The sequence below is a fragment of the Mobula hypostoma genome, chromosome 7, assembly GCF_963921235.1.
Source record: "Mobula hypostoma chromosome 7, sMobHyp1.1, whole genome shotgun sequence".
Lineage (NCBI taxonomy): Eukaryota > Metazoa > Chordata > Chondrichthyes > Myliobatiformes > Myliobatidae > Mobula > Mobula hypostoma.
Genome location: NC_086103.1, coordinates 180,804,063 through 180,818,374, shown reverse-complemented (window position 1 = coordinate 180,818,374; position 14,312 = coordinate 180,804,063).

Genomic DNA, 14,312 nt, shown 5'->3' with positions numbered 1-14,312 from the left:
CGCGACCGTGTTGGTTTCCTCCAGGTGATCCAGTTTCCTCCCACAGTCCAAAGATATATGAGTTAGTAGACTAACTGGTCACACAGGTGTAATTGGACAGTGTGGGCTCATTGGGCCGGAAGGGCCTGTTACTGTGTGGTATCTCTAAATAAATTAAAGTAAGGAATAGTATCAGATGATTGGAAGTTGGCAAATGTTATTCTTTTGTTCAAGAAAGGGAGTAGGGATAACCCTGGGAATTATAGACCAGTGAGTCTTACATCAGCGGGCAAATTGGAGAAGAATCTCAGGGACAGGATTTAGATTAGATTATGAGGACACTCAGTCCTCGTTTATTGTCATTTAGTAATGCATACATTAAAAAATGATACAATGTTCCTCCAGTATGATATCACAGAAACACAAGACAGACCAAGACTAAAACTGACAAAAACCACATAATTATAACATATAGTTACAACAGTGCAAAGCAATACCGTAATTTGATAAAGAGCAGACCATGGGCACAGTAAAGAAAAGTCTCAAAGTCTCTCGAAAGTCCCATCATCTCACGGAGACAGTAGAAGGAAGAAAAACTCTCCTTTACAAGCATTTGGAGAAGCATAGTTTGATTAGAATAGTCAACGTGCCTTTGTGAGGAGCAGACCGTGCCTCACGAGACCGATTGAATTATTTAAGGACCTGACAAAGCACATTGATAAAGGTAGAACATTGAATGTGGCGGTATTCCCTTCCACAGATGCTGCCTGACCTGCTGAGTTCCTCCAGCATTTTATGTGTGGGATCCCTATGTACACTGCTTGTGATTTTACCTACAGTACTGTGCAAAAGTCTTTGTCAATGTGGAGAGGAGAGCAAGTTTGTAACTCTGGTGGGAGCACCGGGTGTTGGGAATGGTTCAGGTGGAGCTCTGTGGGAAGGGGGGTGTGGGACAAGTGGCACAGAAGGATTGCCAGGGCTTGGGGGTGGTGCGGGTGCAGACACACCCGGTCCTGAGTCACCAGGCAAGGCAATTTGATTCCAAACAATTGGTTTAATGTCTCTCCGATGCTTCCTGTTCCCTCCCTTCTCCCTTCTCCTTTTCCCAACCATGATTCCCCTCCCCCTACCCCCTTCCCACTTTCAGTCCACAACAGAGACCCAGATCAGAATCAGGTTTATCATCACTCACATACGTCATGAAATTTGTTTTTTGCAGCAGTACAGTGCAATACATAAAATTACAACAGTACTATGAAAAAGTCTTAGGCACATTATATATATATACACACACCCCAAGGAGTAAAGGCTCAGCCACTCTAAACCCCTCTCTATAACTCAGTCCCTCGAGTCCTGGCGACATCCTTGTAAATCTTTTTTGCCCTCTTTCAGGTTTAATCACTGGATGACCAAATCGGAACACAATGTTCCATGCGTCCTTCTGATATGTTGGAGGCAGTTTATGAATAGAAGTTATTGTCATTGTATATCAGAGACTCATTTGTTCCACTGTAGTAGAATTTGGATTCTGTACACAACTCAAAGCCCGAGAACAATGCACAGCGCTCTACAGAGCAATTTGCTAATCCTATCCATAGATAACTCAGGATACGGGTTTGTGTATTCAGGCTCTTTGTCATTGGATATGTCTCTCTGCGTAACAAGGAAGTGGGTTGCGTTTGTGATATTTTCCCCTTCCTTTTCACTCAGCAAAGGTGAGAAGCTGTAAACTTAATTAATTGGGAAGACTTGCTTTTTCTTTGCATGACAGAGGTTCGTGCCTTAAGGTTTCATCCTGTGAGAGTTTTCTAATTTACACTGCTCTGACATAACTTTGGCTGAATTTTCCTTGGAGTGTTACAGGAATTACAGAGCTTCTAATTGCGGGGTTTCTCGAAACCTTAACAATTCCATTTCCTCTACAGATGTTGCTCGATCTGCTCAGTCCCTCTACCTTATTGTTAGTTGCTAATATCAGTACTGCAGATCAAATTCTTGCCGCTGCCTTCAGGTAGAAGGCACAGGAGCCTCAGGACTCACACCACCAGCTTCAAGAACAACTATTAACCCTCACCCATCAAGCTCGTGAACAAAAGGGGATAACTACACTCATTCTACTTCTGGTGTCCCCACAACCAACAGTCTCACTTTAAGAACTTTTTATCTTGTTATTTTATGCCCGTTATTTATTTATATCTGTATTTGAACAGTTTGTTGTCTATTGATCCTGGTTACAGTTACTCATCTATAGATTTGCCTGCAGGAAAAAAAGGAATCTCATGGTTGTATGTGGTGACATGTATGTACTCCTATAATACATTGTCACATGGTGTGAGCAGAATTGTCTGCAGCTTAATGTGAAAAAGACTAAGGAGCTGGTGGTAGACCTGAGGAGAGCTAAGGTACCGGTGACCCCTGTTTCTATCCAGGGGGTCAGAGTGGACATGGTGGAGGATTACAAATATCTGGGGATACGAATTGACAATAAACTGGACTGGTCAAAGAACACTGAGGCTGTCTACAAGAAGGGTCAGAGCCGTCTCTATTTCCTGAGGAGACTGAGGTCCTCTAACATCTGCCGGACGATGCTGAGGATGTTCTACGAGTCTGTGGTGGCCAGTGCTATCATGTTTGCTGTTGTGTGCTGGGGCAGCAGGCTGAGGGTAGCAGACACCAAAAGAATCAACAAACTCAGTTTATTGTCTTCTGCACGCTGGTTGAATGCCCTAGATTGCCCTAGATCATTCGTAAGGCCAGTGATATTGTGGGGATGGAACTGGACTCTCTCACGGTGGCGTCTGAAAAGAGGATGCTGTCCAAGTTGCATGCCATCTTGGACAATGTCTCCCATCCACTACATAATGGACTAGTTGGGCACAGGAGTACATTCAGCCAGAGACTCATTCCACCGAGATGCAGCAAAGAGCGTCATAGGAAGTCATTCCTCCCTGTGGCCATCAAACCTTACAACTCCTCCCTTGGAGGGTCAGACACCCTGAGCCAATAGGCTGGTCCTGGATTTATTTTCTGGCATAATTTACATATTACTATTTAATTATTTATGGTTTTATTACTATTTAATTATTTATGGTGCAACTGTAACGAAAACCAACTTCCCTCAGGATCAATAAAGTATGACTATGATTATTGAACTTTGAACTTCAAATCAAGTTTAAATATCATTCAACCATACAGCTGAACAAAACAGTGTTCCTCTGGGGCCAGGGTGCAAAACATGCACAGCACATTCAAAATAGCAAGAAAAAAAAGTCACACAAAGACACACACACACACACACATATTGTGATCAAACTGCGTCAACAGTGGATTGCTATCACCTCTTGAATTGGAAGACATACAATCACGATGCACCGCAGGAACGCCGCTGCAGAACCGAGCTGATCGGGAAATACGAGTTCAAACCCCACCTCCGCAATTCACAGATAGTGCAAAGGTAATAGCATCACCTTGTGCACGGGAAATGCAAGTTCAAACCTCAGCTCAGGGTATATCAACTCAGGAGTATAAAGAAATTTGGTATGCCGCCTTTAAAATTTTTGTACATTGGTTGAACACCCAAGTTGGTGAAGCCTTTCACTGATACTGTTATAGTTATTATTCTATAGATTTGAGTATGCCTGCAAGACAATGAATCTCAGGGTTGGGTATGATGACATATACTAATATGTATTTTGATAATAAATTTACTTTGAATTTTGAAAATTGAACTTTAGACCATAAGATATAGAAGCAGAATTAGGCCATTCAGTCTGTCAAGTCTGCTCCACCATTCCATCATGGCTGATTCAATACCCCTCTCAACCCAATTATCTTGCTTCCTCCCCGTAACCTTTGACACCCTTACTAATCAAGAAACTATCATCCTCCTCTATAAAAATACCAAATGACTTGGCCTCCACAGCGGTCTGTGGCAAGGCAATGAATCCCACGGATTCACAACCCTCTGGCTAAAGAAATACCTCCTCATCTCTGTTCTAAAGGGACATCCCACTATTCTGAGGTTCTGCCCTCTAGTCCTAGAACCCCCCACTACAGGAAACATCCTCTCCACACCCACTCCATCTGCTCCTCCATGTATTTTTGTATTGTCCACAACCTCACAATAAAGCCATCAATTCCACAGTTTTACTTGTCTAAAGAAATTTGGCATGTCACCATAGTCTCAATTTTTATTGACATTCCATGGAAATTCTTATTGATGCACCATAGAAAGCATCCTATCCAAATATATCCCAGCTTGGTACAGAAATTGCGCTGCCTGTGACAACAAGAAACTGCATAGTGCTGTGGACTCACGTCACAGAAACTAGCCTCCCCTTTATCGATTCTGTCTACACTTCTAACTGCCTTGGGAAAGCAGCCAGCATAATCAAAGATCCCACCTACACACCGCTGACATTTTCTCTTCCTCCCTCTCCCGTCGGGCAGAAGATACTGAAGCCTGAAAGCACGTACCACCAGGCTCAAGGACAGGTTATAAGATATTGCTGATATGATGAGACGTGAGATAAACACAGGGAGCTGTTTGCAGCATGAACTGTTCTGGCCCATTGGCAAGGCTATATGTTGTAAGATCGTAAGACATAGGAGCAGAATTGAGCCATTTGGCCAATCAAGTCTGCTCTGCCATTTCATAATGGCTGATTTATTATCCCCATCAACCGCATTCTCATGCCTTCTCCCCATAACCTTTGACATCCTATCAACCTCCACTTTAAATATACCCAATGACCTGGCCTCCACGGTTGTCTGCGGCAACGAATTCCGCAGATTCACCACCCGTGGTTAAGAAATTCCTCCTTCTGTCATTCTCTGCAACTACTTCTTCAAAGAAAAGTTCAAAGTACATTTATTATCAAAGTACATGTCTATCACCATATCAAACCCCATGATTCATTTTCTTGTGACCAAAAATCTATAGAATAATTAATAATCACAGCACAATCAATGAAAGGCTTGAGCATTCAACCAAATGCAGAAGACAGCACACTGTGTAAATACAAAAATAAAGAAATAATAATAATAATAATAATAATAATAATAACAATTAAAAAGTAAGCAATAAGTAGATAGATAGATAGATATACTCTATTGATCCCGAGGGAAATTGGGTTTTGTCACAGCTGCACCAACCAAGAACAGAGCACAAATACAGCAATACCAAAACCACAAATGATCAAACAACAAAATGCAAACTATGCCAGATGGAAATAAGTCCAGGACCAGCCTATTGGCTCAGGGTGTCTGACCCTCCACGGGAGGAGCTGCAAAGTTCGATGGCCACAGGCAGGAACAACCTCCCGTGACGCCCAGTCTTGTATCTCGGTGGAATATGGCCGGAGTCCAACAGCAAAAAGTTCAATATCCGGTCTACAAACACGTTCCTCGATCGTAATATGACCCGGATTGCACCATCTGTTGTTAACCAGAACAGCAAGCCCCCAACTCCTTTACACTTACCACTCTCAGTGCACTTCCAGTCAGCCCGAACGGTCTGGAAGCCAGCCATGGAAAAGATTTGATTGGGTATGTCCTCGTGCAGCCACGTTTCAGTAAAACACATAACCCTGCACTCCCGAAATGTTCTCTGACGCCTGGCTAGCGCCGTGAACTCGTCCATTTTATTACCCACCGAACTCCTCTTCTCCATAAGTCTCTGTTGTCTCGACACGGTCCTCTTTCCTCGCCTTTGTGATCCCCCTCTGCATCCTCTGTGCGTTTTCCTCCAGATTTCAGCAGGGGTGTCCGCCGCTCTGCTCGCTAAACCGGCCGGCATAAACGCAATCAGCTGGTCCCTGGAATAAACAATGCGACCATGCTTCTGCCCCGCTAATGAGACGTGTCGGAATGTCACTACTTCCAGCGCTAAAAACCCAAGTATAGAGAGCATGAGATAGAGAGTCCTTGAAAGTCTGTCCATTGGCTCTGGTAACATTTCAATGGTGGGGCAAGTGAAGCTGAGTGAATTTTGATGGGCAATAACTGTTCCTGAGCCTGCTGGTGTGAGTACTGAGGATCTTGTACCTTCTTCCTGATGCCAACAGTGAGAAGGGAGCATGTCCTGGGTGGTGGGAGTCCCTGATGATGGTTGCTGCTTTCCTGTGATGGTGTTTCATGTAGATGTGCTCAATGGCTGGGAGGGCTTTACCTGGATGGACTGGGCCACATCCACTACTTTTAGTAGGAGTTTCCATGCAAGGATATTGGAGTTTCCACACCAGTCTGTGATGCAGCGAGTCAATAAACTCTCCACTACACATAGTCAAAGAGTCATGGGAAAGTACCAACACAGAAACAGGCCTTTCGGCCCAGCTAGTCCATGAGGATCCATTTAAACTGCTGACTCCCATCGACCGGCACCGGAAACATAGCCCTCCATATCCTACATCCATGTATCTACTCTTCTATTAAATGTTGAAATCGAGCTCATATGCACCACTTGTGCTGGCAGCTCATTCCTTGTCAAATGCCTTGCTGAGGTCCATGTAGACATCATCTATTGCCTTGTCTTCATTAACTTTCCTGGAAATCTTCCTCGAATAACTCTATAAAATTGGACTGACATGACCTACCATGCACAAAGCCATGCTGACTATCCTTAATCAGTCCCTGTCTATTCAAGTACTCATATATCCAGTCCCTTGGACTACCTTCCAATAACTTTCCCACTACTGATGTTAGGCTCACCGGTCTAGAATTTCCTGGCCTGAAGAAGGTCTTGGCCCAAAATGTTGACTGTTTACTTCAGCATTTTGTGTGTGTTGCTTTGGATTACCAGCATGTGCAGATTTTCTCCTGTTTATAATTTCCTGTTTCATTTTTAGAGCCTTTCTGAACGAGCAGAACAACATTGGCTATCCTTAACATTTATAGAGGTTTGTCAAAGTTTTAGATATCACGCCGAATCTCCACAAACTCCTAAGGAATTAGAGTCTAATCACCTTAAACAGCTACAGAGGAAGAGTTTACAAGCTTTTACACCTTCTGATGCCAGAGGGAAGGGAGAAGAAGAGATGTGCTCTCTGACCTGATGAGCTCTTCCAGCAGTATACTTAGTCCTTCTTGAGACATGGGCTCAGAACTGAATGCCATTATTTGTGTTGAAATTGGCGTATTCTTGTCACAGGTACCAAGGTTGTATGGAAGACCGGCAGTTGCCCATGCTGCAAGTCTCCCCTCTCCACGACACCAATGTTGTCCAAGGGAAGGGCATTAGGACCCATACAGCTTGGCACCGGTGTCGTCGCAGAGCAATGTGTGGTTAAGTGCCTTGCTCAAGGACACAACACGCTGCCTCAGCTGAGGCTCGAACTAGCGACCTTCTAACGTTTAACTGTCATTCATTCTTTGGGGCACGCCTCTGTTTTTGTGGATGTTTGCGAAGAAAAAGGTTTTCAGGAGTATACATTTCTCTGACATTAAATGTACCTATTGAACCCAAACCTCTGAAAATGAATGCTAACATTGCATTTGCCTTCCTTACCACTGACTCAAGCTGCAAGTTAACCTTTAGGGAACCCTGCATGAGGACCCTCAAGTCTCTTTGCTCCTCCAATTTCTCAATTGGTTCCCCATTTGAGAAAGAGTCTCCACCTTTAGTCCTTCTATCAAAGTGCATGACTATCACTTCCTTATACTATATTCCATCTGCCACTTTGCTCATTCTCCTAATTTGTCCAAATCCTTCTGCGGACTCTCTGCTTCCTCAGCACTACCTGCCCCTCCACCTGCCTTTGTAATGTCTGCAAACTTAGCCACAAAGCAATCACTTCTATCAGCATAGTTGAGTTGGGCTGCACAATTTATTCTGTGCTGTATAACTCATAGGTACAAATCTCTGAAAGCCAAAGCTTGGTATCACTGCAGCAGTCAAACTATCTTCATTCAATCGCTGGCCCAGTCACTCTTATACCTCAAGCACAAGGAAAAAGATGTATACTGAGATTCCTCTAAACCTTTCCTATCCAGATACCTGTCCAACTAGCTTTTATGTCCAAATGTTCATCATGGACAGCATGATAGGGTAGTAGTTAGCACAAAGCTATTATAGCGCCCATGACCCAGGTTTAGTCCCTCCACTGTCTGTAAGGAGTTTGTATGTTCTCCCTTTGACTGTGTGGGTTTCCTCCGAACGCTCCAGTTACCTCCCACGTTACAAAGATATATGGGTTAGTAGATTAGCTGGTCACAAGGGAGTAATTGTGTGGCTCGGGCTCCAGGACAGCTTGTATCACCAGTCTGTACATGTCAAATCGAAACAGAGGGGTCTGGGAATTAGAATCAGGTTTAATACCACTGGCGTATGTTGTGAAATTTGTTGTTTTGCAGCGGCAGTACAGTGCAATATAAATAAAGGCATCCGTTAGTCTTGCGAGACCATGGATCTGCGCCTGGAAAGCCTTCACTCTCCAGGGCGCAGGCCTGGGCAAGGTTGTGTGGAAGACAGGCAGTTGGCCCATGCTGCAAGTCTCTCCTCTCCATGACACTGATGTTGTCCAAGGGAAGGGCATTAGGGCCCATACAGCTTGGCACCAGTGTCGTCACAGAGTAATGTGTGATTAAGTGTCTTACTCAAGGACACAACACACTGCCTTGGCTGGGGCTCGCACTCACGACCTTCAGATCATTAGTCGAATGCCTTAACCACTTGGCCATGTGCCCACAGTGCAATACATAATATTAATAAAACACTATAAATTCTGTTACTGTTTTCCCTTGGACTACCTCACTGCACCATTGTAATGAAATGATCTGTAAACATAGCACGCAAGACCAAGTTTTTCACCGTGCCTCAGTACATGTTAACGATGATGAAATAATTTACCAATTAAATTATCTTTAATAAAGCATGCATTTAGAGTCAGGGAGTCATGCAACAGGGGAACAGGCCCTTTGGCCCATCTTGTCTATGGAAACCACTCTCATCCCATTTAATGCCTTACACCTTACAACTCGTGTTCTTGAGTGAGCTGCCAATGGACAGATACATCATATGTATTGTCACATCTCAGTGTCTAAGATCTGGCCATCAATTATACCTATAATACTTTGCCCTCCACCTACCTTCCCTGTATCTTTATGTGTCTCATTATCACAACCTAGACCCCATCCCTTCAGATTGGGCTCCCTATCAAATACCCCTACTGAGAAGCACTACGTTGCATTTACACTTTCCTGCAGTTGGTGCTGAGATGTTCAATTTTTTAAAATTGAATAAGTTGTGCAAAAAAAGAGCAAAATAAAGAAAAAAAAGTGAGTTAGTGTTTATGGGTTCATTGCCCATTCAGAAATCTGATGGAGGTGGGGAAGAAACTGTTCCTAAAATATTGAGTGTGTGCCTTCAGGCTCCTGTACCTCCTCCCTGATGGTAGCAATGAGAAGAGGGCACGTCTTGGGTGATGGGGGTCCTTAATGATGGATGCTGCCTTTCTGAGGCATCGCCTTTTGAAGATGTCCTTAATGTTGGGGAGGCTAGTGCCCACGATGGAGTTAAATGAGTTTACTACAGCTTTTATCCAGTCTTGTGCCGTGGTATTTTATTAGCAGGAATCTTTCACTGTTCTCCGAGATAATAGTGAGGAGCTGTTAGCAAAAAGATAGACTCTCCATGCAAAAATATCAAAAAAAACGTTTGTACGTGCCATATGAAGAGTGATTCCTCTCCTTTTTCTTGTCGTAGTTCAAAGAATTGTCGACAGTTTTATTGTTCCTGCTAGTGCAGTTGAGAAGCCTTTAGTTAAAAAAAAGGCAAGTAATACTTTACTGACAGTCTGAATACATGCAGACACTGCTGGAGCGCACACACAAGTCTCTTGACAAGGTTTACCCTTCGGGAAGAAACTGGGCCACGTTTGTGTATTTAATGAATGCTGTGGGTTTTAGGGGTTGTGGTTTGAACATAGAAGACAGAACACTACATCACAATACAGACCCTGCACCCCACAACGTTGTGCCGACCTTTTAAGCTATTCTAAGATCAATCTTACCTTTCCCTCCCACATAGCCCTCCATTTTTCTTTCATCCATGTGCCTATCTAAGAGTCTGTTAAATGTCCCTAATGTATCTGCCTCTACCACCACCCCCAGCAGGGTGTTCCACACACCCACCTCTCTAACTATTGTTGAGTTAGCTGCCAATGGCCAGATGTTTCATGTTAATTGTGTCTAAGATTCGGCCATCAATTACACTTAAGTTACTTTGCCCTCTATCAACTTCCCTGTATCTTTATGCGTCTAATTATCACAACTTAGTCCCCACCCTTTCAAAGTGGGCTCCCTATCAAATATCTCCACTTAGCAACACTATATTGCATTTATACTTTCGGGGTTAAGCTGTCCAATTTTTTGTTTTATTAATTATGGCCTTAACACCAGCTTTGAATTCCCAGATTATTAATAGGAATCTTACACTGTTTTCCAAGAAAAATAGTGAGGGGCTGTGAACAAATGGATGAACTCTTTAAGCAAAATATATAAAAAAAAACGTTTGTACATGAGACATGAATAGTGATTCATCTTCTCTTTCTGTTGTAGTTCAAAGAACCGTTGATAGTTTTATTGTTTCTGCTGTTGCAGTCGAGGAGCCCTTAGTTAAAAAGGTAAGTAATACTTTTCTGACAATCTGAATACATGCAGACACCGCGGGAGCACATTCACAGGATTCTTGACAAGGTTTACCCTTTGGGGAGAAATTGTTCTGAGCCTGTCCGTTTAATGAGCACTGTTTTAGGGGCTATGGTTTGAACATTTATTTATTTACTTATTTAGTGATACAGCACGGAATAGGCCCTTCTGCCCCTTCGAGCTACACCACTCAGCAACCCCCGACAACCCCGATTTAATCCTAACCCAATCACAGGTCAATTTACAATGATGAATTAACCTACCTGGTACATTTTTGGACAGTGGCAGGAAACCGGAACATCCGGGGAAAAACCCACACATTCCATGAGGAAGACGTACAGAGACTCCTTGCAAAAGGTGCCAGTATTGAACTCTGAACTCCCGTGTCCTGAGCTGTAATAGTGTCACACTAGCCGCTACACTACTGTGAGGCCCATACATAGAACAACATATCACAGTACAGGACCTTTGGCCCATAATGCTGTGCCGACATTTTAACCCTCTCTAGAATCAATCTAACTCTTTCCTCCCACATAGTCTATTTTTCATCCATCCATGTGCCTATCTAAAAGTCTCTTAAATCTCCCTACTGTATCTGCCATCACCAACTCTCCTGGCAGTGCACTGCACGACCCACCACTCTCTGTGTAAAAACCTAGTTCCCATCTTTTCAAAGTGATCTTCCTATCAAAAATCTCCTTAGCAACACTGTGTTTACATTTTCCCACATTCTGACACCCCCTATACTTTCCTCCAATCACCTTAAAATTATGCCCCACTTATATGAGCCATTTCCATCCTGGGGAAGAAGTCTTTGGCTATCCACTCGATTTATGCCTCTTGTTATCTTCTACACTCTATCATTACCTCTCATCCTCCTTCACTCCAAAGAGAAAAGCCCTTGCTTGCTCAGTCTATCCTCATAAGACATGTTCTCTAGTCCAAGCAGCAGCCTGAGAAATCTCCTCTGCACCCTCTCTAAAGCTTCCACATCCTTCCTATAATAAGGCGACTAGAACTGAACACAATACTACAAGTGTGGAAGGAGAGAAAAGGAGAGGAGAAGATGGCAGTGCGACGCAGCGGCCACTCTGGTGATGAATATCTGTTACCTGTCAAGTAGGGTGCCATGCACAATCCTGATTTGATGGAGGCAGACGTGAGAGCACGGAGGAACATTTAGTGAAACTTCTGAAATGCCTGTTTCGCTGCCACTGCTACTGTGTGATCCAGAATCTCCGGAGGGGAAGGCCCCAAATCCTCGGCTTTGCTTGTTGCTCGGCGGCCGGGGCGGGGTCGAAGCGTTCAGCAGAGATGGTGCTCGGTGCTCGGTGTCAGAGGGCTGGTCGGAGGCTCGAAATTTTCAGACGGACTCAGAGTCGGCTGTGGTCGGGTGCTTCCAGGGTGCTGCATCGGCAAGTTTGCGATGCTGGAGGTTCATGGCAGGGAGAGTTTCTCCCTTCTACCGTCTATGTGAGATGACGGGCTCTCAGGACTTTGAGACTTCTTTTTACCGTGCCCATGGTCTGCTCTTTATCAAATTACAGTATTGCTTTGCACTGTTGTAACTATATGTTATAATTATGTGGTTTTTGTCAGTTTTAGTCTTGGTCTGTCCTGTGTTTCTGTGGTATCATACTGGAGGAACATTGTATCATTTCTTAATGCATGCATTACTAAATGACAATAAATGAGGACTGAGTGTCCTCATAATCTAATCTAATCTAACAAAAGTTTTATAAAGCTGCAAAATTACCTCACGGCTCTTAAACTCAGTCCCCGACTAATGAAGGCCAACACACCATACGCCTTCTTAACAACCCTGTCAACTAGGGACGTGGACTGCAGGATTCCTCTGCGTCTCCACACTACTAAGGATTCTACCATTAGACCTGCATTCTGTCTTCAAGTGAATCACTTCACACTTTTCCATATTGAACTGCATCTGCCACTTCTCAGCCCAGCTCTGCATCCTGTCAAAGTCCCTTTGTAACCTACAGCAACCTTCCACACCGAGTGACAGCCTGGCCAAATGTGTTTCACCTCTGTCCTTTTGGACAGACTGAAGATCTGCAGCTGGCTTCAGGACCTGTGTTGAGTGAGCGGACACATTTTGTAGTGGGGTGCATGGAAATGTTTGCGGATGGGCACAAAGGAATAATTAAAAAGGCTAAAGTAACGTTGGATCTTATCGCGGGAGGGCAGGGGCAGGGATAAAATGAGGACAAGTGATGCTCCAAAAAATATTGGGATGACTAGAACATAAAGGCAGGGATGTAATTCTGAGGCCTTTATAAGACAATGGTCAGACCACATGTGAAGAATTGTGAGCAGTTTTGGGCCCTTTATCTAAGAAAGGATATGCTGGCATTGGAGAGGTTCCAGAGGAGGTTCACGAGAATCATCCCAGGAATGAAAGGGTTAATGTATGAGGAGTGTTTGATGGCTCTGGGTCTGTACTCACTGGAGTTTAGAAGAATGAGGGGAAACTTCCTGAATATTGAAAGGCTTAGATAGAGTGGATGTGGAGAGGATGTTTCCAATAACTGGGGAGTCTAGGTCCAGAGGGCACAGCCTCAGAATACGACATAGAAACCATACAGCACAATACAGGCCCTTTGGCCCACAATGCTGTGCCGAGCATGTACTTACTTTAGAGATTATCTAAGGTTACTCGTAGACCTCTATTTTCCTAAGCTCCATGTACCTACCCAAAGGTCGCTTAAAAGACCCTATTGTATCCGCCTCCACCACCGTCACCGGTAGCCCATTCCACACTTACCATTCTCTGCGTAAAAAACTTATCCCTGACATCTCCTCTGTATCTACTTCCAAGCACCTTAAAACTGTGCCCTCTTGTGTTAGCCATTTCAGCCCTGGAAAAAGACTCTGGCTATCCACACGATCAATGCCTCTCATCATCTTATACACCTAGTCCAAGCAGCATCCTGGGACGTCCCTTTAGCACAGAGATAAAGAGGAGTTTGTTTAGCCAGAGGGTGGTGAATCTGTGGAATTCATCACCCCAGACAATTGTGGTGGCCAAATCATTGGGTATATTTTAAGCGGAGGTTGATAGGTTCTTGATTAGTAAGGTTATGAGGAGAAGGCAGGGGAATGGGATTGAGATGGAAAATAAATCAACCATAGTTGAATGGTGAAGCAGACTTAATGGGCCAAATGGCCTAATTCTGTTTCTATTTCTTATAGTCTAACCAAGGTGTCTAACTGAGCAGGTCCTGTTTGCCTATATTTGGCCCATATCCCTCTATACTGTTCCTGATTTGTAAATTGCCATATGTACCGATATTCACTGCTCACTAGCCTTATAATAGCGGATAGAAGCTATCCTTGAGCCTGGTGGTACATGTTTTCAGGCTTTCGTATCTTCTGCCTGGACTGCACTCAGTCATTGCCACTGTTCCCAATGCAGACAAGCATCCTTGGTGATTTCAACTCAAGAGGAGTTTCCGACAATAACTCTTGGAGTAGAGTCACTGGGAAATATGGTGTTGGCCTCTGCAACAGCAAAGGTCTTCCACTACCTCAGACATGTACCGAGCATGCATTGCTGATCACCAACACTGTCTTCTGCCTTCCCACCCATAACAAAACTGAATAGATGAATCCCCGCTCTAAGCACTGGCATCTAATTGACTACGACATTGTCAGGAAGAGAGACATTGGCA